Genomic DNA, 26,179 nt, shown 5'->3' with positions numbered 1-26,179 from the left:
CCAAACATTCGGTGAAGGAAATGTTTGTCCTTGTAATATTGATAAAGGTTTTGTAGAACTAGTGAGTGTTCCAAAGAGCACCCTTTGGTGCACATCTGCCCTCCCAATGAGCCAGGCCTTGGAAAGCCTGGGAAATGGGTCCCTGCACCCAGAGCAAGGCACCAGACTTCATCTGATAGCAGCAACCTGGTGGTCTTAGTTTGCCAGAGCTGCTATGACAAATACTACAGACTGATGGGGTTAAGCAACCAGAGTTTATTATCTTGTGGTTTTGGAGCCCAGAATTCCAAAATCAAGGTCTCAACAGGCAATGCTGTCTCCCAGAGTCTGCAGCATTCTCATGCTGGCTTGCTGGAATCTTTGGGGTTCCTGGCCTTGCATCTCTGCCTCTATAGCATGGTAATTTCTCCCCTCTTGAGTCCACCCCTCTTGCTTCTGCTGACTTCTGGCTTCTACTTCTGTGTCCAATTTCCTCTGCTTATAAGAACTCCAGTCATATAAATGTCCACCCTGATTTGGTTTTGCCTTATCTAAATAGGATCTGCAAAGATCCTATTCACAAATGAGCCCACATTTTAACTAAATAGTATCTTTGAAGGTCTTATTTATAGATGGACTCATACCTACAGAGCCTGGGTTTAGGGCTTGAACATGTTTTGGGGAGCCATTATTCAATCCCCCAACACTGATTTTCAGGCAGAGCATCTTAGCGAGTTACGACAGTGACATGTGTCAGCACTTAATACATTTTTGTGCAATAGCTGAAATTCAAATTAAAAAAACAATTTGAATGAACCAGACTACTAACTAGCCCCATCAAGGCTGCTGCATTATTTTGGACACACGCTAACCCGTGCTCAAATAGACATCCTGTCTACTGTCCTATAGGAGGAGGTTTTACCCCAGAAACCTAGGGACATCGTCAATCTCAGCAGCTCCACATTAGACTGAAGTCCTGGAAGTCTTACCATGGAGCTAGAGGATTATCAGTTCAACATGTGATGTTGCTCAGCCTTGGGAATTTGCCAACATTTGGACAAACATTTGAGCACCTTTAAATGCTTCTCTACCCATCACATAGTAGAGGATGTGTTTAGGCATCAGACAAAACCTAACTCTGAGATCAGGTTTGTTATTTATAATCTTGTGAGCTCAGGCAAGTTACTTAAGTACTCTGAGCCTTACTTCCCTTGTCTGTAAAATGGGGATAAAAATTGAAGCTACTTCATAGAGTTGCAAGTTAACAAGAACCTCATGAGTATATGGAGCTGGGAACAGTGCCCGGGACACAGAGGCTCAATCAATTTTAGGTGACAATGACTGCAAAGACGCTGAGACTGTGGCTTTGGCTGGTGGTGCCCTGAAATCAAAGTGCACCTGGAGTATTATCAAAAAGGGCTTTATGGAGTTTCTGTCGAATATCACACAGTTTTGCAAAAAGTTTCCAGCCCGTCCACTGACAGGGACTAAAAGAGACAAGGAGGTCAGAGAAAGGAGAGCAGTACAGGGGAAGTATGTTAACTGGTGCTCAACCAGGGCTGCTAATTTCCAGAACTATCAAGGAGGGGGAGAGCAGAACTTTTCACCAATAAACCAGAACTCTCCACCAGGTGCCAAAGTGGAGCCAGTGTGTGGCCTGAGTGGCCAACAGGTTCCACCCCCGTTAGCACTGTTGGTTTGGGTCAGCTCTGGGATGACAAGGGTAGGAAATCAAGTGGGGGTACATCTAGAAGGAGGGATAAAAACATTTGTAAGCCAGAGACCAGGTACTACCTGAGTCTTCCCTCCCCCAGCTACCCTGCCCCAGTGAACCCCCAAGAAGAATATATGAAAAGAAAATGAATCCAGTAAAGGAACATATATCAGCTGGGGCTTTGACCCAGATGCCTATGTAGAATTAGGCAAGCCAGACTATCCCTTGGAGAGAGGCTTTACCTACAAAAGGTCAGTGCTGGAGGTGGAGAAGAGAAAAGGCTAAAAAGAGGCAAAGCCCAATCCATATTTCACATCTTAACACTCAACAGAAAGGGAAGGTCATGTCTGCCACCGAAAACCAGAGAGGGAGAGGAAGCAAGGGACAATGGCAGGTGTGTCCCAGGGCCCAGAACTGAGTCACACAAGGTGCCTGTCTTGGAAAGGGACAGGCAGGTGAGCCCAGGGGCCTCGGGGCTCTGCTGTAGCCATATTGGAGAAGGGAGGGCATCCAAAGGGAGCAGAAAGAAAATAGAACTATGACTTTACCCAAGGGAAGCAGGCCCAGGCCTCACTCATTCGTTCTCTCATGCATTCCATCAAGAAATATTTACTCAACACCAGGCACAATTCTGGGCTCTATTTGTCTGTATCAGTGAAGAAAAAATTACACTCCCGTCCCCTTGTAGAGCTCACATTCTGGAGAGGAAAAATAAACAATAAACATAATAAAATGTAAATTGTACATTACATTTGATGTTAAGGGTTGCATGCAAATTATATTTTATGTCCGATGGTGATACATGTTATAAAATTAATTATGCTATCGTTAAAATATACAAATAAATATTACATAAACAAAATATAGATTAAATTGAAATGCAGTTAGAGATTTTATGTAGGATAGTAAGATAGGCCTCACTGAAAAGATGGCATGAGCCAAGACTTGAAGGAAAGGAGGGGATTAGCCATTGTCTTAGTTTGCCAGAGCTGCTGTGACAAACACCGCACCATGATTTTGCTTAAAAAACAAACATCTATTGGCTCACAGTCTTGGAGACTGAAAGTCTTAGATCAAGGCATCAACAAGGCCATGCTTTCTCACTGAAATCTATAGCATCCTGGTGCTGACTGCTGGCAATCCTTGGGGTCTTGTAGCTTGTTTTCCTGCCTCCCATCACATGATGATTTCCTCTCCTTTCTGCTCTTCTAGTTTCTCCTGGCTTCTGGCTTTGGGCTTCTCTCTGTGACCTTCCCTGACTGCTGGCTCTTGTCTCTTCTCTTTATGAGGCCTCCAGTCATGCGGATAAAGACCTGCCCTGATTCAGCTGGCCACACCTTAACTAATAATAACTTCTTCAGAAGGCCCAATTTACAAATGAGCACATACCCACAGGAATGCAGACTCAGGGTATGAACATTTCTTTCCTTGGGGTCCATAATTCATCCAACTGCAGCCATGTAGATATGGGGAACAGCATTCAAGGCATAGGGAACAGAAGGAGCAAAACCCTGACTCAGGAGCATCTCTGGTGCTTGGAGGACATGTTTATTCTCTTTGGGATCCAGGAAAGAAGAGGGTGTCAAGCAAGAGGGGCAGTCAGAGAAACAAGAGGGAAATTCCCTCACTCCCGTAAAATGCCCTATCCTGACCACACCCATGACAGTTCTCCCCCCATGGGGGAATGAGAGGATGGGCAGGAGGGAGTGGTCAAGAAAAGCCCTGCACTCCTATAAGAAAGAATCCACGATCAAGCAGAAGACAGCAGGCAGAGCCTCTGAGAAACAAGAAGAATCCCTGATCCTGCTCCTTGGGAACATGGACACTTGAGTCTTGGGTTCCATGGACTGTGCACAGCTCAAGCAAGTAATCAGCAATGAGTGAGACCAGCTGACCATTTGGGTTGTTCTGTTCTATGAACGGTGCCAGCCCCAGATGGCAAGCCAGTTGCTTGTGGCTAACAACAACGCCTACCTCTCACAGGTCAGGTGACCAAAGCCCTTTAAACCCCTCCCTGGAGAATCTGATTCTCTAATGCTGGGATGAGACCCAGGAGTCTTAGTGTTTGTGGAGCCCTGCTGCGGAACTGACTGTGTCTCCAGCATGGAGCTTTATGTCCACAGTCTGGGGTCTGCTGGGTGCTGATTCCAAGAGGATTCTCTCTAGCCAGCCACCAGCCTACACCTTGAGAGTATTATTCACGTCTCACCGCTCAGTGGAAGATTTTTGACCTTAGGTATGGAGGAGTTTAATAAAATTTGAAAAAGCCAAAGGCTTGTTCTTTCAGTTTCCCTGGCCCTAATAATTCCCGTAAGTAAGATATCCAAATATTACATTTTTCCTGTGCATCACACTGTATATTTTAATTCATGACATCTCTCTGCAGCCCTTATTTAATATTTGGGTGACAATACATTACTCAACACTTAGAAATAAGTCCTCCTTGGCCATTACAGCTGTAAAATATGACTTCTAATACTGTGTGATTCAGGCTTTCTAGGCTCTCAGAAAACATCAAAGTTTTTTGTTGCCAGAAACTATGGTTGGAAAGAAATGTGAAAAGGAACCTGCTGATCCAGCGTGTTAGCCGAGGAATGATGAGTGGATTCGATTTATGAACTGTTGGCCATCATCCTTGGACGCCTGTATGGCCAGAAGTGAGGTCACCAGGAAGCAGGTGGGCAGCTGCCTGACAGGTGTTTTCAAAGGAGCCTTTCAGCTCTCACTCCATGGCTACCTGGAATAAAGGGGATCAGATGTCAAGCGGAGGAATTTTTAGTAATGGTGTTAAATCAACACAAAGGCTCTCCTAAAGGAAATTGCTAAGACTTAAAATAATTGTCACGTGATTGGAAAAGTTGTTTCAGAAAACTGACATGAATGTGTGTGTCTAGTCTGAAGTCTCAGAGTTATGTGGAAATTGGTAGAGCTGTTCAAACTACCAAGAATAAATTCCTAAAAATGGGTGATTTTGTTGCTCTTGCCTTCTTTAGGGCTCAGATATAAATGTGGGAAAGGATATAAAAGTCAAAAGTAATGGGTGAGTCATCCAAGAAGATAGCCAGGGTACACATGTGATTCTGTCTGCCTGGCATACCTTTGAGCATCAGCTCTCTCCATTCTTGGTCCGTGGGGCTTGGGGGGCTGACTCTACATGGCCCTGCATGACATGGACATGCAACTTGCTATCTAATTAGAACCCCTCCACCCTCTACCCCAGAACTTTTGGCACTTATTGGAAAAGGTGTCCTCTTTCTCTCAGAGTTGCTGAGCCAACTGGAAGCAAAGCTCAATTTAGCTGGACCCGTCTTTGGTACAAGCAAGAAGGTCAACTTGAGAGCAAACCCAACACATGGGACAATGGAGCCGAGGGACTAAGAGAGGTTAGCACAGTCTGAAAGCTTTGCTTGAGCTCCTGGTTCTCGTCATACCTAAAAATCGACTCCTGAGCAGTTCATTTACATGAGCCATGGATTTTCCTCTTTGCTTTGATTTTTGTTGCATATTATAACCAAGAGTCCAGGCACTGTTTGTGAGCAGGAGACGCAGAATTCATCATGTCTCCATTGGACAAAAGCGTCCTGGTAACTCATTTAAATACTGCATCTATGGGTTATAGAAATAAGTCAGGAAATCTGAAATTTAGTCTGGCTTTTTGACTACCTGTGGCATACTTGGCTAACTGCTTATTGTTTTAATGGACCTAGTGTTCTCAATTATAAAATCAGAGGGTGTAGCGAGGCCAATGCTCTATTCTTCAACTCTGTAATTTAACTGTGAACTCGGACAATCTTCTAACCTAACACCATCATTAAGTTCATATAAGTGTAATTTCTGCTATAGTCTTAATTGCCTGCTTACACAGCCCACTTTCAATTTGTTTATCTTTAGAAGGACAAAAAGCCCAACATCATAAGTTTTAGCAGGCATCACTTTGTATCTATGATTAATTCCATTTCCTGATGGTCAATGGAGAAACCTAAGGATGATCCTGGTGAAATCCCTCTCTTGAAGTGGTCATGTTATCAGACAGTGAGTAGAGGGTGTATTTGGAGATGTTTGACTTGTTTCCTTCTTCCTTCACCTACAATTCAGAGTCTTTCTCTCATCCTTCGGCTCCAATCTTAACCTCATCCCTCAGGATCCTCAAGCCAAGCTGAGACAAGAATTCTTTGCAAGCTTTCCTGACCGCCTCTCATTCAGCTTCTGTGTTCAAGGCAAAAAATACACCTTCCTGCCCACAACTTACAAAGGATTAACGTCTGTACATTTCTCCAACCACTGTCTCTAACCCTAGAATCCCAGAAGTACAGCCTTATTGAATTAGTGGCAGCTAAATGACTCAAAACTATTACCATAATCCTCACAGGAACTGTTAATATGTAACTCGTGAAATGAAGATGCCCTGACAGTCCCATCCCTGGCAATTAGGCAGCTGGCGAGACAGAGTCTAGCTTTTGTTTTTATAACAACTGAAGCTCCATTCAACTCCTGCTGACACCCTCACAGAAGGAACTAAACAACCCATAGACCCAGCAATAAATGCAGACTCTCTCCCTGGATATGCTTTTTCCCACTTATAAATCAGAGATAATGGAATTTGCCACATCTCCACATTAAGCTTGCAATAGGGCAGAGTTGGGGGTCAGGAGTAAATTGCTGTGTAAATGCAGTACATTGATTTGCGAGTCTTTCAGATTTGGTTTGGGAGGGGAGAAAAAGGTTAATTCAATTTTGTACTGAGTGTTTTCTCTCTCCTCCAAGTTGGTCGTTGGAAGTTCTGGCAGTTGCTAAGCAAAAAGTCGGTTGCTCTGAAAAATGCACCAGAAGCCTGAGGTAAGGAATTGGTGAGTCCTGGTGGAGTTACGTCTGATGAGTGAAGATGCAACAAAGACCCTTGAGCCAGGGCACTTACTCCCCCCAGCTCCTGCTGCCAACGTGACGTTTGGCAGTGGCTCTGTGCTTCTACTATGGCCATCTGTCCTAGGGAGTGGCCCTCCCTCCCATGGCAAGGGCTCCCCGACTTGACCCCTTTGGGCTTAGAGGTGTTAATGGCCTTCTGCTGCTGGTCATTGCTGGGGCTTTGATATCCTTTGTTGCTTCCCTTAACCCTACTATCTTTGTTTCCTAGGGCGTCAAAACAAAGTACAACCAACTCAGAGGCTTAAAACAACAGGAACTTATTGTCTCACAGTTCTGGAGGCTTGACATCCAAATCAAGGTGTTGAGACAGGGCCATGCTTTCTGTGAACAGGGGTCTGGCAGTGGCGTGAGGACAATCATGGCCGTCTTTGGCTCATGGCTAACTCAATCTCTGCCTCCTTTGTATGTCTGTCTTCTCTGTCTGTCTGTGACCAAATCCCTTGCTTCTAAGAACCTCATCTTAACTAAACATCTTCAAAGATCCTATTTACAAATTGAATCATGTTCATGAGACCATGGGTTAGGAATTGAATATATTTTGGGAGTTAGGGAACACATGAGTCAACCCATAACACCTGCTCACAGTTGTCCTCCATTAAACCCTTTCTGGATGTTTAGACCATCATGCAGACATCAAAATGTATTAATGACATGGGTAATAGTTGTGTTTCATACTACTAGGGTGTAAGAAATCAATATAAGTATCGTTAGTATTTTTCTCACTGTCAAACCAAATCATAAATGTATCTCTTCTCTTTTCAAAGATAACTCTCTGCAATCCCACACTGGCTCATTCCCAACACACCAGGGAGCCAACATGCACATACATGCACATTTCTAATTTAGAGCTGCTTCTGCACACTGGGATTCTCTATGGCTCTGTCCACCTCTTCCATTCTCTGCAGCCCTACCAACATCAAAGGGCAAAGCCTCCCTCCACTCCTTGTTTTCCCAAACTTCACTTCAGCTGTTCTTTCTGAGGACCAACCCAGTTGCTCCATCCCTTGCCCAAAAAGGCTGAACTGGGGAATGGGGTGCAGAGTTGCTCTTTGAGTTAATGGAAAAGCTTAGATAATGGAGGGTGGTAATGGTAGCACAATATTGTCAATGTAATGGATACCATTGAATAGTATACTCGAAAGTGATTAAAATGGGAAATATTGAGTTGTACAAATGCTACTACAATAAAAAGTTAAAAAATAGTAATAAAAAGAAAGCCCAAACCTGGGTATCTCAGGACTCAAAGGACCTGAGGTAGCAGACACGGTGGACCGAGGCACAGTAGACAGTGGCCCAGGGAACATAACTGTACCGTGTGGGGCCACAGAGGACCATACATATGGATGTATATGATCAGTGGCCCAAAGAACAGGCTCTATCAGAAATTGTCTCTATGCCATTGTCATCTAGGCATCTTGGAGCAAAAGGAAGGGTAGAGCAATGTCTTGTCACAAAATATAAGGTCAGGAGATCAGATGGCTCCCAGAAGCTATGGTCTGAAAAAATAATAGAAAATGAAGGGCCAAGGAAAGATGCATACAGCAGTGCATCGGGGTCAAGATACAGGATTTGGAACTCAGATGAGCTCTTTTCTCCATTTCCTATAATTTCTAGGCTCAGAATCCTATACCTAAAAAGCTGGTGGGCTTTTGTTGTTTCCCTTAGCATGTTAACTCAATTCTTTTAGAGCAGTGGTTCTCAGCTTTAGCTGCACATTGAAATCATCCCAGTGGTGAGATTTACAAATACTGGGATCTGAGAGCCCATCCCACCTCTTCCCAGATTTTAATTAATTGGTTGGGTGTCTTATTTTGCCAGGGTTGCTATGACAAATGCCACACACTGGTTGGCGTAAACAACAAGACTTTATTGACTCAGTTTTAGAGGCCAGAAGTCCCAAATCAAGGCCTCAGTAAGGCCTTGCTTTCTCCCCAAAGTCTGTAGGGCTCTGGCGCTGGTTTTCCACAATCCTTGGGGTTCCATGGCTTGCATCTCTGCCTCTTGTCTCATGGCGATCTCCTCTCCTTGTGTCTGCTCTTCTGATTTTGGCCAACTTCTGCATTCTTCCTGTAGCTTTCTCTGTTCTCTGCACCCGAATTTATTTTGTTTGCAAAGAACTCCATGGATTAAGACCCAACCTGACTCAGTTGGGTCACACCTCAGTTTAGAAGATCCTATTTGCAAATGAGCCCCCACCTTAAAGATATCACGTCTTCAAAGGGTCTTATGTACAAATGGGTTCACACCCACTGAAACATGGATTAATATTAAGAACTTATCTTTTGTTGGGGTACACGATTCAGTCTACCATATCTGAGATGTGGCTTTGGGCATCTGGATTTTTAAGAGCATCCCCAGCTAATTCCAATATGCAGCCCAAAAACTGAGAATCACTGCTTTAGAAAATGTCAACCCAACCCACCTGTGCTTGCAGAATTAAGGAAAAAGACTCCCAGCCATCTTCAGGTAGGTGAGAATGGGCACTGCCATGACCCTGGAAATGGACATGGCGGCAAAGGGACCAAAATGAGGTTGTGCCATAGAGGAAATCCGAAGAATAAAAGCTGGAGGACATCTGGAGATGCTCTTTTCCATCTGTCCAGAGTGTTTTCCTTTCAAGCAGTGGCTCTTAAACTTCTGTGGCATGGGAAAAATTGCTGGGCTCCATCCCAGGAGTTTCTGGTTGGGTAGGTTGGGTGGGGCCCTAGAATTCATATTTCTGACAAGTTCTCAGGTGATGTTGAGGCTGCCGGTCCAGGGGCCACACTTTGAGAAGCACTGCCCCAGAGACAGTTCCTCACCATTCATCCCTTGAGCCTCCTGGTTTAATGTGATTAAGGAGCTGTTTCTTTACAGCTCCATGGGGAGCTTCCCCTCTCAGTGACCACAAAAGGAAGCATCAACCATCCCAGGCCAGAAAGGGCAGCAAAATATTATCTATTTCCCACCAGGGGCTTCAGCTACCCAGCATCTGAGGCCATGCAAATGCTCAATGAAAACTTGGGTTTTCCGAGGCTGTCATTAAAAAGCTTGGAACCTACACAGCAAGGAACACCCATTTGTCAGCAAGAACATTTCTTCCTATAATCAGAGAATATTTTCCAGCTGCGAAGAAAACCCAGAAAACATGGGAAGAAAAATTGCCAAGTCTGTGGATATCGTCTTGGTCCACCCTAAAAATAAAACTGAAATGAAAAATACAGAAATAGTATGGTCTCTTTCTAACTATTCTTGCATACCTCTTTGGAATGAGTGGATTTTTCTTGTATTTCCTATTTTTGATATTTGTAAAGAAATTGTACTTGAGAAGCAGAATATCTATCCAGAGAGGATTAAACACTTTTATTAGTGTCTGTAGTCAATTTCTCTTTCTTTTCTCACAAACACAAACATCTCATCAATCATTTTAAATTATTGCCTTTTCTTGTATGTATTGAAACACATTTGGGAGATGGGAAAATCAGTGCTGCTAATTTTACCCAACCCCAGCAGAAGAAAATATACAAGCTGGGACGAAGGTATGAAATCTTTTACACTCCCCCAATCACCTCAATAAAGAGTCTTCTTAGCTACGCTGATCCCACAGCCCAGGCAACAACCATGATCTTCGTTGTTTGCATCCTACACCCATGCTGAGGCCTTGGGATCTAAAAGCTGTGATTTACAAGTGTCAGTCTTCATCCCTAGGTCTCCAGAACTTGATATTCAAACACGCCCAGGGAACGTAGCCCAAGGATGATGGATAAGGGAACCTAGACCTCAGGATCTTTCCTATAACCACTCAAACTGACACCAGCAGGCATGATGAGCCAGTCCAGTATATCCTGAAATCTATTCCATGGAGTATTTCCCCTAATGTTAGCGATCGCTGGAACAAAGGATGTGATGGACCCATATGTTTGGGAAACATGTTAAAGACGACCAATCGGATTGTTTTCTTTATTATAGGATTTCCCAGAACTTTTAATAGACCAATGTGCAGTGTGAATTTTCAAGAAGGGATTTTTGACCATAGGTATGTGATCATAGGAAAATATTAAGGGTGCATCCCCTGGGACATTTATCTGAGAAATTGCTTTGGGAAACGATAGATTAGGCAGTGTCTAGTTCCTTCCTGCATAAATTCTATGTTCCAAGCCCTAAGTCTCTACTACCTGGGAATGCATCTTAACAAACTCCCTCAGAGGTGAGATTTAGCCAATTGCCATCATCTACCAGTGGCCTAAGAAGAAAAGCACCGAGCAGACTCTAGAATGTTCTTTCCACTCCCTTCCCTTCACCCCCTGAGGTAAGAAAGTGATTCTGGTGGAACAAAAAAAAAACAAGAAAAGATTTTAAAACACTAAGCTTCAACTTTTATAGGCCTTTTTTTTTCAAATCTTCATTTTATTGAGATATATTCACATACCACGCAGTCATACAAAACAAATCGTACATTCGATTGTTCACGGTACCATTACATAGTTGTACATTCATCACCAAAATCAATCCCTGACACCTTCATTAGCACACACACAAAAATAACAAGAATAATAATTAAAGTGAAAAAGAGCAATTAAAGTAAAAAAGAACACTGGGTGCCTTTGTCTGTTTGTCTGTTTGTTTGTTTCCTTCCCCTATTTTTCTACTCATCCACCCATAAACTAGACAAAGTGGAGTGTGGTCCTTATGGCTTTCCCAATCCCATTGTCACCCCTCATAAGCTACATTTTTATACAACTGTCTTCGAGATTCATGGGTTCTGGGTTGTAGTTTGATAGTTTCAGGTATCCACCACCAGCTACCCCAATTCTTTAGAACCTAAAAAGGGTTGTCTAAAGTGTGTGTAAGAGTGCCCACCAGAGTGACCTCTCGGCTCCTTTTGGAATCTCTCTGCCACTAAGCTTATTTCATTTCCTTTCACATCCCCCTTTTGGTCAAGAAGATGTTCTCCGTCCCACGATGCCAGGTCTACATTCCTCCCCGGGAGTCATATTCCACGTTGCCAGGGAGATTCACTCCCCTGGGTGTCAGATCCCACGTAGAGGGGAGGGCAGTGATTTCACCTTTCAAGTTGGCTTAGCTAGAGAGAGAGGGCCACACCTGAGCAACAAAGAGGCATTCGGGAGGAGGCTCTTAGGCACAATTATTGGGAAGCCTAGCCTCTCCTTTGCAGCAACAGTCTTCCCAAGGGTAAATCCTGTGGTAGACGGCTCAACCCATTATAGGCCTATTTTTTAAAACATTTTCTTACTACCTTACACATAAAATATTTGGGTCAGAATATTCTTGCCGAAAGAACTACTTTGCCTAGAGACCCTTACAAGAGGCCAAAGCACCTTGTTGGAAATTATTTTTCTTACAGCACATAGGCCCTTAAAAATATAAATGGGTATTCAAATGACAAGCCAGGAATCAGAGACTGTGTTGCCTCTTCCAATAATTTCTCTCACCTGTTTCTTGTGTTATGATAATACACAATCTATTTTAACATCTGACCAAATCCATTAATTTAAGGTTCAAACTGTTTTTGCTATTAGTGATGCTATTTTCTAGCATTTTAAGTGCTTCAATGTTCCAAAACTTTTTTATATTACATTTGTCATATTATATTGTTTTAGTGATTATTTCAGATTATTTGGTACTGTATTATTTAATTATATAATTTATCATGTAATACAATGTTATGTTTATGAAGTAAGCATCATCAATATTCGTCTTTTACAGATGAGAAAAACAACTCTGAATGACGTTAAGTAGCTATCCCAGATCACAGGGACAGAACTTGGGCCAAAATCTACATGAAACCAAAGGCTGTGCTTTTCACCCCCTTCAGTTGTCTTCCATAATTACTGGAGTAAGATTCAGAAAGAGGGAAAATGGAATGTTTAAGATAATTTCTTTTAAAAAGCCTCAAAGTGCTTTTAACTTAATCCAGCATTAAAAACAAGAAAGAAATGGACTCTCAAAACACCAAAATTCATAGCACAGATGAAACAATCTAGAGTTTTCATGACCTGAAAATAATTGCATCTCACTGATAATAGACTTTACACCAAATAAATAAATGACTCCATGACAAAATCTAATATAATGGCACTGCAGTTCCTCAAATGAACACTTTTAAAGATGCACTGCAAACTCTCAGAATCAAGGGACTTGTTAAAAAACTGTAAGAGATCTTTAGCCATGTTTATTTCTGGGCCACCAAACTGACAGGGGGAAAAAAGAGAGAACTTGGCTGTTAGCAAAATGCAATTAATCTTCAAGTACGGTTTGTGAAGCGTGCTCATTTGTACCAATTAACTTCATTATTCTATTTGGTAAGTTCTCGCCTCTGAATCTCAACCTTGTTTCAAGTCTTCAGTCTGAGCAATCTTTACTGCCTTATTTCTAGTTAAGATTGCAATAATTTGTCTTTGGTGTACAGACACTTTCTTAACTATCCCTGTGTTACAAATAAAACAGCCAGTATTGCTCGCGAGGTTATCTCTAGGGCCCTGCAAAGCCAGGCACTATAAAATGGTTAGACGTTAAAGATGCGAAGAAAGCCCCATAAAACAAAACATAAAAATGTGTCTTGCCTTGCATTTATATGGAAAGACGGGGCAGTTCCATCTTTCCAAAGACTATTTTAGAATTAAAGTTTCAATCAGAACAGGAATGGGGAGCGGTTTTACTTTCTCTTTGCCTCCCTCATTTTTTTTTTCTTTTTGGTTGTAAAACTGCCAAAGTAAAAATCATGGGCTTCGTTGACTTTCACTTTGGACTTTTGATCTCTCTTTTGTACACACACACTTCAAGCCAAATTTGCTTTCTCTAGCTCACGTTATTTCAGAAAAAAAAAAATTTTAGTGTTAAATTGAACCTCTACCTTTTGGAAAAGCAACTGGTATTTGTTTGTTTAGGCAGATTTACAATTAGGAAAAAAATCCAAGAAACGCAGCTCTGTTCATCCCCTTGGAAGTATTATTGGTTTAACCTTTCAAGGGAGTTGATCCTTGTTTAAAAGCCCGTCTCTGTTTCCCTGGGATGCAGTAGGAGTTCATACTGCCAATCTGGCTGAGAGTACGTGGGTGGGAACCCCAACAGAGCAGCCAGGGGTGGCCTAAAAAGACAGACAGTAAGTCAAATACCAGGTGTCATAATTTTCATCCCCCAGTGTCCAACCACAATTGTGTCAGAGGGAGTCAGAAAAGCATGGAACTGGGACAGAGGACGTATATTTTCTGTCCTAGTTTATGCTACATTTCCTGTTGGTCATGAACATAGATGCTGATAACAGCCAGGGAGATGCAAAGAGATGCTGTCAGTACCCCCCCCCCCCTTTCTGCATTCCCTTAGCTGTCACCATTTCTGCACACACCAACCTGACAGCTGCCAACGACAAACACCTATGGCTCTTGGACTGACGTCTTTTTCTCCAGTCATCCGAACCGTCTTGGAAGGCTGGACGTTAACATCACCCCAGGCAACCCTCAAGCAATAACTGATGGGCGTTAGTAGATAAGTACCAGCTCCGTAGACCCTTGGGTGGAATAACTCTGAAGCATCTTCCTCACTATCTTCCAGATTTCTCAGCAGGAATGGGCTTCAGTTGCCCATAGTTAAAGCTGCTCAATAGCACAGGCTTTATTGGCTTCTTTACTTCCCTGTCTCAGTCCCACTCCCTTATTGATATTTTCTGGGATCACCTCCCAAATAAGCTTCTTGCAGCTGAATCCTTGTCCCTTTCTGGGGAACCCTAAGACGGGTGACCACACTGAGAGAGAAAAAAACAGAAATTGGAAAAGCCAGATTTATCACAAGAGCTGACAGTGTCTTCATAACCATCAATACTTGTGTGTGCTGCCAGCATCCATTTCACTTCGGCTGAGCCAGTTGCCTCAATGCTACCCTTTGCCCTGGTTAATGAGCGTCCTCCCAGCCCGGGGGCATAAGCTCCTCCCAAGACTAAACCTGCATCTGCTACCACTACCCACACCACCCACACACCTCACCCAGAACCCACAGCTGGTCCCAAATGACAAGCTCGCCATCCTCACTTCCCTTGGATACCCTGCCCCTTCACCTTTTAGAACACATTTGCTTTAAACTAACCAATCCTTGACTGCCACGGGAAATCAACTAACCTCCACCCCTGGCCAACAATACAGGCTCAAGCCCTCGAGTCCCCCTCCACCTGCTGTGTGCTCCCCACCCATTGGTTCAGCCACCCTCCCCCCACCCACCAAGCTGATCGCATTCCCCATAGACCCCTCATGGCACCCCTTTCTCTCTGGAACCTGTGAGTAACACCCTTTCTTTTCTCATGAGTGATGGCCTCTGTTTCCCATTGTGCCACCCCTGACCTCCACCTGGACCCAAATTTAAAATCCAACTAAACTAATTCAAAATAGCATCCCACTGTCAGTGACCCTATTTTATTTTTTATTCCAAGCTTGTCAGGACAGATGTCACTGACCATATGGAATTCTGCAGGAACTCGGCCTTTTCTATGGATCACCAAAAGCAATGTCTGAGCCCTGCTCCATCCAGGCAATCAGATGAAGAGAGTGTCTCTCTCCATTCTGTATGGAAAACCAGGAATCCATTGAGCCATGGTAGCCAGGCAGGGCTTTGCAAGGTGGCTGGTCAGGATGACATCATCAGTGCCAGGTAAATGCTCCAATTGCGGGCGCCTATGAAGGATTTTCATGGGGAAGTATGTATGGAGTGCATTCAGGAATAAAAACGATTAAATGTTCAGCAGAGGATGGCTGGTGGAGCTCTGAATAGTAGTGTTCTTTGTGAGCCCTTTGAGAATCTCATCCTACATCTGGTTCACGGCTCAGCCTGAGTGAAACCAGCCAAGGGTAGCTGGACAAGATAAGTGCCCGGGTGACCCAGGAGACTCAAATCAGGACGTGAATCAAGGTAAATAGTTTAAGAGGAAATCCCATGAAAACCTAAGAAAGATGTTGCCTCACAGAAATTGAGTGGTTGGGGCTGAGACAGAGCGAGCAGCAAACCCCTGGGAAGGACAATGTACCCAACCACCACCAAAGTGACCAGTGATGGAGGAAGGGAGATGGTGAGGACCTGTGGAGAACTCTTGGGACATTTTCATGGCTTTGGAAACCCCTGGGATGTTTAAGGAACAGAAAGTCAATGTGGCAAGAAAAAATGAATGAGAGGGAAACTAGTAGAAAACGAGACTGTGAAGCAAAGCAAGAGACTGGTCATATAAGGACTGGTAAGCCATAGGAAGGAGTTTGGATCTCATTCTAGTTGTAATGGGAGCCACAAGAAGGTTTTAAACAGAAGTGTGATGCACTCAGATTTGAATTTTTAGGAGATGACTTTAGCTGCTGGCAGGAGGAAGGGCTTACATTTATTGAATGATTATAATATGCCAGAAACTGTGCTAAGTGCATGCTATACCTTTTTTCATTTAACCCTCTCCACATTTCTGTTAAATAGGGCTTTTATTATCCCTGTGGCCTAGAGAGGGTGTGTATACATACTGGCAAGTGATGGAGAGAGGATTTGAGTCCAGATCTAACTAATCTCATAGACTGAGCTCTAAATATGTCAGGATATTTCTGAGAACCAATGTGCAAATCCTCTCCCAACTCATCACCCAATGGTTGTTGACTTTACCATAGGTCCAGTACGTTGTATCTCAGAATGGCTGTCTGGTATAAACTTTGGGTTTATAGCAGAATGGAGCTTTGTTTGTTTGGGAGCTCCACATGCCCTGGGGTGGCAAGTATGCCTTCTTCTGCTCATGAATCTATTGACCCGTCTATAAGTTTTGCTGCATCCTCATGGTGCTTGGGGTGGGGAGGAGGATGTGCTGATTGGAGAGAAAGCAGGACATAGCCTAGGGCCAGTGTCGCTTGGGGCCAAGAAGGTCTGGAGTCTCTTTCAGTAGCGTTGTGCTGCTACTAGACCTTTGACTGGGACGTTAGTGATGTCCTTGAAAAACCTTGTAAGTTCTTCAGTGGATCTTAAGTGGAAACATCATCCTGATTTGTCAAGAGATGGATGATTGAAGTGCATCCTGGGATATCTATCACTGCCTCCTGCAGACTTAATTTTTGCTTATCTATTCCTGACAAATATGTATCAGCTCCTTTTGCAAATCACCATAGAAGTAGATTCCCTGGGTTTTGCATTACAGGATAGAATTTTACAGAAACATTCCTGTTACCCAGTGCTACCTGGAAATAAGCAGACTCCATCTCCAAGCTCCAGCAACAACAAATCCTTGCCACAAACCCACACCACAGCCCAGATGCCCTCATTTACTGTCTTGCTTACTTAATAATTGCAAATTCTTCACAAGAAGGATGATCTGCAATAATCAACACAAATGGGGGTGGCTGCCTGCATCACAGATTTTCTCCTAATGGTGCATCCCTAGTACCATCTTCTCCCTTCTCCCTGTAAGAGGCCCTGACCCCTGGTTGCAGGGGGTGAGCGTGGGACCCAAGATGGGCCATTCGCCATGTCTTATCCCTGGTCCCTGCACAGTTCAAGGAATGAATGTCTGATTCAACCCATGCCAGTCAGAGCCCTTCTTAGGATTTTTAGCTAACTAAACTGAAAGGTAGAAGCTGGAAGCCATACTACCCACCATGTGGAGTTGGATCACACTGTGGCAATGTAGCTCAGGGAAGCCAAGAAGTGAAACAGGTTCCTGATGGTGCCCAACTCCCTTGTTGTAGGGCTACCACCCCAACTCTGGTCTGTTCTTGTGAACCACTAAATTTCCCTTCCTTCTTTGAACTGCTTTGAACCCCATCAGATTCCACTTATTGTGGGGTAGTAAAGAAACAAATTAAGAAGAGAGTAGGAAGAAAAAACTCTATATGATAAGACAACATGACAGCAGAAGTGGCAATTGATAGTCCAACCCCAATGGAGAAAACACAAGCGCTAAAGGGCAGACCCAGAGAGTATAATTCCACAGTGCTGTGCTGGATGCTTGTAATACCAACCCTAAATCTTTACCAAAAGTTCATGTTCAATTGACTGTGTTTAAGTAAAGGGTGAATAATAGATTTTAGAAAGATTTAAATCCAAAAGATGTTTTTTTGTTTGTTTCTTTATTGTTGCTGTTTTTTAAAGCTTAGGCATTTGAAGGGCTGGGTTTGGTTATTAAGAAGCACTTGCTGAATTCTAGATAAAGTATTTTTAAAAGTTTGTATCATCAAAGTAATGATTTTATCCAAGACTCTGAAAATATTTTCTCCTGGGAATACTAGCTTCTATCCCAAATGCAGACACCTTGGATCAATAGATATTTCCATTGTTTTCTTTCCTATTTTCCTCTTCCTGATGTTTGATTCCTTCTCTCCATTGCTGGGGTTATTTGGTTCCCATAAACATTGGCCCTATTCCTGTCCTCAGAAAGGAGGGTTTTACCAATGGTTGGTTCTTTTGTTCAAAATGCAGAGACCCCACCTTCTAGCAGTTTATCTCCTGTGCTTTCCCTTCGGCCAAGTCCCCAGCTTGCATCCAGGAACTAGTAAGGGGCTCTGTGAGGCAAAATGATCTCTCATTATTCATGGGTTTGATCAATACTCAGTCCTCCTAGGAGGGGATTGTGCCTTACTCTTGTCTTCTACAAGACAGGAGTCCCTTATGTAAATTCAGTTCAGCAGCTGGGGCCTTGTGACCAGACTTCCCTAGGCTGGCTCCATAGCTCCCCAATTATCACCTTCCTTTTCACTCTGCACATCCCACTCACCTGCCAGACCAGCCGGGTGCCTCTTTCTTGAGCTCCCACACTGCACCAGACATTTGCTTCCATAGCCCCTGTCATCTCCCACAGGGCTGTGAGATCCCCACTTGCATGTGCTGGAGTGTTTCCTCCCCTCATCACCCCCCACTCTTTATGGGAGCCCATCAAGGCTGTTCCAGTTAGCTAATGCTGCCATTTTGCAAAACACCAGAAAAGGATTGGCTTTTATAAAGGGGGTTTATTTGACTACAAAGTTACAGTCTTAAGGCCATAAACTGTCCAAGGTAAGGCATCAGCAATTGGGTACCTTCACAGAAGAATGGTCATTGGTGTCTGGAAAACCTCTTGTTTGCTTGGAAGGCACATGGCTGGCGTCCACTTGCTCCCAGGTGGTATTTCAAAATGGCGTTCTCCAAAATGTTGCTCTTGGGATGTTTTGTTCTCTCTTAGCTGCAGCAGCTCTCTAAAATGTCGCTCTCAGTTGCTCTCCAAAATGTTGCTCCCAGCTGCTCTGAGGTCCCTCTGTTTGTCAGCTCTTTTACATGACTCCGGTGATTTAATTCTGGCCCACCCCGAATGAGCAGGGTAACCCCTCCATGGACATTATCCAGTCAAAGGTCTTGCCCACAGTTGATTGAGTCACATCTCCTTGGAAACACTCAGTCAATAGGTTCCAACCTAATTAACACTAACATGTCTCTTCCCACAAGATTGCATCAAAGAACATGGTGTTTGGGGGACATAATACATCAAACCAGCACAGGGCCATATTGCAGCTCCCGCTGCTGCTAGTCTCATGCCTTTTGAGTACTTTGCCCTCCTGATTCCATCCTCAGAGTCTTTGAGAACTGTGTTCATTTCTGCCATCCCACCGATCCCCAAATAGCAATATCCCTCAGCTATTTCTAATCTAGTGTCAAACTTCTTGTCTTCATTTTTTTTAATGTGAAATATAACATATTTATGTAGAAGTGATAACTTTCCAAGGGCAATTTAACAAGTAGTTAGAGAGCAAATTTCAAAGAATGTTATGGGTTATAGTACCATAGTTTCAGTTATTTCCTTATTGTGAGATATAACATAAGTGCAAAATCATAAACTTTCAAAGTACAATTTAACAAGTAGCTATAGAGCAATGTCAAAGCATCCTATAGGTTACAGGTCCATCATCTCAGTTCTTTCCTTCTAGCTATTCTAACACCCTAGCAACTAAGAAGATGAAAATTATATAGATATTCAGTATTCATAATCTTTTGTTAAATTCTATCTTGTCTGTTGCTACCTCTTCCTCTAGTTTAAGTACTTTCCAGATCTTCAGGGATGTCTAGGCAGTGACCACCCTAATTTGTTCATGTTGCAAAGGGGTGTCAGCATTATGGGAAAAGGTGACACATCTGGTTGGTGTTCATGAAGAGGCTGTTGCCTCTGGGTTTGGGACTTAGGTGACATGGGAGCTCTCTGGAGGACTTAAGTTTCTGAAGGATAGACTTAGTGAGTGAAAGTTTTATAGAGTCTCAGATAGGGACCTGGATATTCTATAGTGAGTTGGGGACTACTGTTGACTTGGGCTTATCATACTGTGGCCATTTGGGATATCTAACTGAAGATAGGAGTAACTTGTAGGATACTGTACACTCTTTATTGATGAGCACAATTTCTTGAGTCTCATGCAATTATGTATATGAATTTCCAAGCATTCTTTTCTAATTCTTCTAAACTTGATGTTGGATTTTGCCAGTAACTTGTAATATATATCACATTATCTTTCTATCAACACTGTCACTCACCCTTTTAAGATCTTTTTATAACACTGCCATTCAATTTATATTTTATACCTGTAGCTTTTCTTGGTGTGTGTAGTCTCTCTGTATATAACTTAACTTTATTTTTATCCCCTTTAAAACATTTGGCATTCAGCCATTCTTGTCCAATTTTCCATTTCTAATTCCATCTTCTTTGCTTTGGTGTTTCATCTTAGGCAGACAGAATTTAAAACTTGCACCAAGAATCTTGCATTTTTCATCCCAAACCATAAATGTTCTCCATTACCAAATAATTATGCATTTATCATGTATAACTGGTTCTTACTTCAGTGATAATTGTGTCAATCATCTTTGGACTTCATTATCCTCAGTGTTTCATAAAATATTAATACTATTCTTCATCAATGAGACCACAAATCCCCCTACCTATGAAAGCCTACCTAATGGGCAGAATTGCTTCACTTGACTTGTCTGATATTTCCAAAATCTTCTGTAGATTAATTCTCCCACCTCTGTATTTTAATTCTCCAATTATTTTTTCACACCTGTAAAAATTACTGCCTTTCTATATACCAGATACTTCCTGCTCCAGAGTTTGCTGCTATTGTGCATATGTGTCAAGCCACTGGATGGCATTAATCCAATGTCTTTGCCTTGCTTCTCATCCTCTCAGCTTCCCCTGAGTTAAGCTCCGGCTGCAGAGAGACGTTCCTCTGGGACTCCAACTCACTCCCCAATAACAGCGCTTCATGTGAAGCACACACTGCAAGGGTCTCACCTGCTAGATAGAGTTTTGTATTGTCCAACGCAAAGGAAAAAGAACATTTTTGAAAAGGTATAGAGCAATAGAAAAATGGTCAAATAACAACAACGACAAAAAAACAATTCACAAAAGAATTTCAAACGGCCAGTAAACGTGAAAAAATGTTCAACATCATGTACAATAATGAAAATTAAGATCATGGGATGCCCCTTCTCATCTGTCAGATTGGCAAGATTAAGTATGTTCTCGATGTCAGGATTTAGAGTTTCAAGGAAACAAGCATCCTCATTGCTAGAAGAAATATGAATTAGAACACTTTCTAGAAGTCAGTTCAGCAAAATGTATCAAGTCTTAAGTTGTGCATGCAACCTACGCATATGTTTCTAGAAGTTTTACTTCTGGATTAAAGGAAATAACTACAAACATGAAAAAGTATCCATGCGTATATTTATAACAACATTATTTAGAATAGCATGGAGAGGGAATAATGCAACTGTCCATCAACTAGGGATGGGCTTTGTTAGTTTTAAGGTATCCATGTGAGGGAAATCTGATGCCATTAGAAATTACACTGTATAAGAATACAAGGAAAATGTTTATAGTATATTATTAAGTAAATAAATCAAGTTCAAAAATATGGATGGTTTCATAATTTTTAATCATTTTTTTTGAGAGTTGTATAAATGCATAGAACAACCGAAAGAAGACAAAATTAATTAGTGGTTATTTCTCAGAGGTCATATTTGGAGAGATTTTTATTTTCTCCTTTGTGCTTTTTTATATTTCCCAAATTATTTATGATAAATAAACCTAATTAAAAAGTAAACTCAACCTTTGGAGCCATAGAAAGTACTCCATAATTCAACTTCAGTACCCATCTATTCCTTCTTTCCCATTTATCTTATTTCTCAAACAGCAATAACTATGAAAAAGAAAACTCATCACTTACTTTTTTGTCTATTTTCCATTGTTGTTAATAATCCACCAGTATTGCTTTTTGTCCATTCAGATAAGAATTGGGACCTTGTCAAGTAATAGAACTAATAACAACAATTGCAAATATTCACATGGTGTTTACTGGGTACCAGGCCCTGTTCTAAGTATTTTACACACACACACCAATTAAATGATCACAGCTCTAAAGTATCTGTGAAATGGATACTATTATCGTCTCCATTTTATGGATGCAGAAACTGAGCAGAGCAGACTTGCCCAAAGTCAGCTTGTGCATGTCCCGTGAACTGCACTCATCACCACCATGCAATGCAGCCTCTGCAGCGGTTTCCATCACTTATGCACCAAATTGTGTGGCTCTTATGTTTTCTGCTTTCTCCATTGGCTTAAGTAAGAATTGATAGGCTAGCCGGGGTACTTAACTGCCATTTATGATATTATATTTATGAAAAGAAACCGTTTTGCATCCCAAACAACTGACCTAGAGATGACATTTCTGAATAGTCTATTTGCAAGTTTGGGGTTGCCTGTATATCTCAAAAGGAAATTATTGCCAACGGAAAGACATGTGTTTCCATCCAAAATAAATGTCTGGAAATTATTTGACCTTTGAATAAACTGGGGCTATCCATCTTCAGCCAGGAGTTTACTCTGAGGACTCCCATCAAGTGCTTACAATGTAAATAGAGACCGTTTGGAATGCTAAGATCAAGTCACAGACGTGAGTCTCAAAGCCTTAGAATTTGCACATGAGCACTCAACATATTCCTGGAAGAGAGTCCTTCTTGGCTGACAGGTCTCCTTGAAGAGTGGACAGAAAAGCAGAAATCCTTAGCATTTCCTGCCTTTCCAGAAGTGGATGAATGCTGTGTTCTGTACTTCCACAAAGATAAGATATTTAGGAGGGGGAAAAAGCTGAAGGTTAGGAGAGCTTTACAATTTGCATAATTTTTACTTTTTTATAATATCCTAATACATGCTTGGATTTGTCCGCTGTAACCAGACCACACAATCAACAGGTTGTAACAATTGCTTTTGTGGAATCATCTCAATTCAATTTCTAATTGCAATAGACAAAATATGACTATGCCTCATTTCACTTTCCAAAAGGTAAAGTTGTTGGGGAAATTTCCAATTGTATAAAACCCATAAAGCAATACTATATTGTATCCTTGGTAAGGTGTATATTTGTACCCTCCCTCCCCCCTTTTCTCCTGCCATCTATTTCCCCCACATGTGGATGGAAGGGATTGAAACCTCACCAGCTTTGGAGGCTGGCTTTGATGGCCCTAAGCCAGTCAGCGTGGCTTATCAACATGTTTAGACTAATTGGTTCACGGGCAGGCATGGTGGGGTGCTAAAATCATCTCCCATGGGAGTAACCTCTTCCCAATTCTTGCTTCCCTGAAGCTACATCGGTAACTTGAAGTCTGCCTTTGTAGGAGCATTTATACCATGGAAATAAAATGCTACAAATGACAACTTTTTTTTTTTTCGAGACAGTTATTAAGCATCCCCCAGAACACAACTGGATGGGCAGGACCTAGCTTAAGTCTATGAGACACAAGGAGGCACTTAGTCAGGTTTTGGGGAAACTATTGAAGAAGAGCCTTTCTATTCCTCTGAAAAGAAGTGAAAAGGCACAAATAAAGAAATGAGATTTCAAACTAGTGAAGCCATTTTGACCACCATGAGAGAATCCAACCAGAAGATAAAGTGGACACACAAAAAAGAGCTGTGCTGAAAGGATAAGAGAGTTCTGGAGTCAGAGCCCTGATAGTGGGGAATTCTGAGTCAAATCCGCCTGAAACCCAAATACCTCTTCACTTTCCAGGTAAAGGAGCCAATAAAGTCTCTCTTTATAAAATCAATTTGAATTTTTTTCTCATCATCAACTGAGAGATTCTGAGTTGTGGCTTTACGAGCAAAGCCAGGGCTCCATTCCCATTGAAGTCTCTGTAGAAGGCAGCCCCTGGACTTTGGCAGGTCACAGCCTGCACAGCCATATGGGGCATGTATGGTGGGCATGACTAAGAAACAAGTTTACCCATTCCCTATCATTCAGCAGCAGTCCAACTTCCCTGCTAGTTCCCCAGTGATCTTTTTATTTCATTGCTCCATTTTCATTAATCTCTTTTTATTAGTTTGCCACAAGAAGGGCAGTCATTGCCCTATTTTTATTTCCTCACTTCTTCCACCAGCCGACCTTTACAGCCTTCTACCCTCATTTCATGTTTCTTATGGTCCCTGGGAAATTTCCTAGAAAGAATGAATAGACTCTTTAATCCTGGCCAGCTCCGTCAATTAATCAAAGTCTTCCCACCAGTCCTGCACTCATTTATTCCATGATTTTGTTTTCCATTCCCTCCATATTCACCCAACTGGTCCATTCATTATCCTCCAAGTATGTGCCACATGCTCCTTACGCTCTTCTAGCCTTGAATCCATGGCCCCTTTATCAACCCCTATTGAAATCAACTCCTAACTCAAATCCCACTCCCTTGTGATATTTGTAGCCCAATATTATTACAGGGAACAGACTAAAAAAGTTAACTTGTCAGATGAAAACACAGAGCTAACCCACAGATCCTAAAACTCCAATGCAATGAGGTCTCATGCAATACTGGAGCCAGAGGGACTAGAAAGTCAACAACGGAAGTTTCTTTTCCCAGCTCTAGGACCCCAAGACCCCACTGGCCTGCTTCTGTCTTTATTTTTTTTTTTTTTACGTTTCTTTTTTTTTTAATCTTCATTTTATTGAGATATATTCACATACCACGCAGTCATACAAAACAAATCGTACTTTCGATTGTTCACAGTACCATTACATAGTTGTACATTCATCACCTAAATCAATCCCTGACACCTTCATTAGCACACACACAAAAATAACAAGAATAATAATTAGAGTGAAAAAGAGCAATTGAAGTAAAAAAGGACACTGGGTACCTTTGTCTGTTTGTTTCCTTCCCCTATTTTTCTACTCATCCATCCATAAACTAGACAAAGTGGAGTGTGGTCCTTATGGCTTTCCCAATCCCATTGTCACCCCTCATAAGCTACATGTTTATACAACTGTCTTCGAGATTCATGGGTTCTAGGTTGTAGTTTGATAGTTTCAGGTATCCACCACCAGCTACCCCAATTCTTTAGAACCTAAAAAGGGTTGTCTAAAGTGTGCATAAGAGTGCCCACCAGAGTGACGTCTCGGCTCCTTTTGGAATCTCTCTGCCACTGAAGCTTATTTCATTTCCTTTCACATCCCCCTTTTGGTCAAGAAGATGTTCTCCGTCCCACGATGCCAGGTCTACATTCCTCCCTGGGAGTCATATTCCACGTTGCCAAGGAGATTCACTCCCCTGGGTGTCTGATCCCACGTAGGGGGGAGGGCAGTGATTTTACCTTTCAAGTTGGCTTAGCTAGAGAGACAGGGCCACATCTGAGCAACAAAGAGGCATTCGGGAGGAGGCTCTTAGGCACAACCATTGGGAGGCCTAGCCTCTCCTTTGCAGCAACCGTCTTCCCAAGGGTAAAACCTGTGGTAGAGGGCTCAGCCCATCAAACCACCAGTCCCCTATGTCTGTGGCCATGTTAGCAACCATGGAGGTGGGGTAGGCGAATACCCCTGCATTCTCCACAGGCTCCTCAAGGAGGCACTACATCTTTTTTTTTTCCTTGTTTTTCTTTTTTTTTTTTTTTTTAACTTTCCCTTCTTTTTTAAATCAACTGTATGAAAAAAAAGTTAAAAAGAAAACAAACATACAATAAAAGAACATTTCAAAGAGACCATAACAAGGGAGTAAGAAAAAGACAACTAACCTAAGATAACTGCTTAACTTCCAACATGTTCCTACTTTACCCCAAGAAAGTTACCTAATATAGCAACATTTCTGTGAACTTGCTCCTACTATATCCATCAGAAATTAACAGACCATAGTCATTCCTGGGCATCCCCAGAACGTTAAATAGCTTATCTGTTCTTCTTGGATTATTGTTCCCCCTTCCTTAATTGCTCTCTATTGCTAGTTCCCCTACATTCTACATTATAAACCATTTGTTTTACATTTTTCAAAGTTCACATTAGTGGTAGCATATAATATTTCTCTTTTTGTGCCTGGCTTATTTCACTCAGCATTATGTCTTCAAGGTTCATCCATGTTGTCATATGTTTCACGAGATCGTTCCTTCTTACTGCCGCATAGTATTCCATCGTGTGGATATACCACATTTTATTTATCCACTCATCTGTTGAAGGACATTCGGGTTGTTTCCATCTCTTGGCAATTGTGAATAATGCTGCTATGAACATTGGCGTGCAGATATCTGTTCGTGTCACTGCTTTCCGATCTTCCGGGTATATACCGAGAAGTGCA

The sequence above is a fragment of the Choloepus didactylus genome, chromosome 18 (assembly GCF_015220235.1).
Source record: "Choloepus didactylus isolate mChoDid1 chromosome 18, mChoDid1.pri, whole genome shotgun sequence".
NCBI classification, from domain to species: Eukaryota; Metazoa; Chordata; class Mammalia; order Pilosa; family Megalonychidae; genus Choloepus; species Choloepus didactylus.
This window is presented reverse-complemented; position numbering follows the sequence as displayed.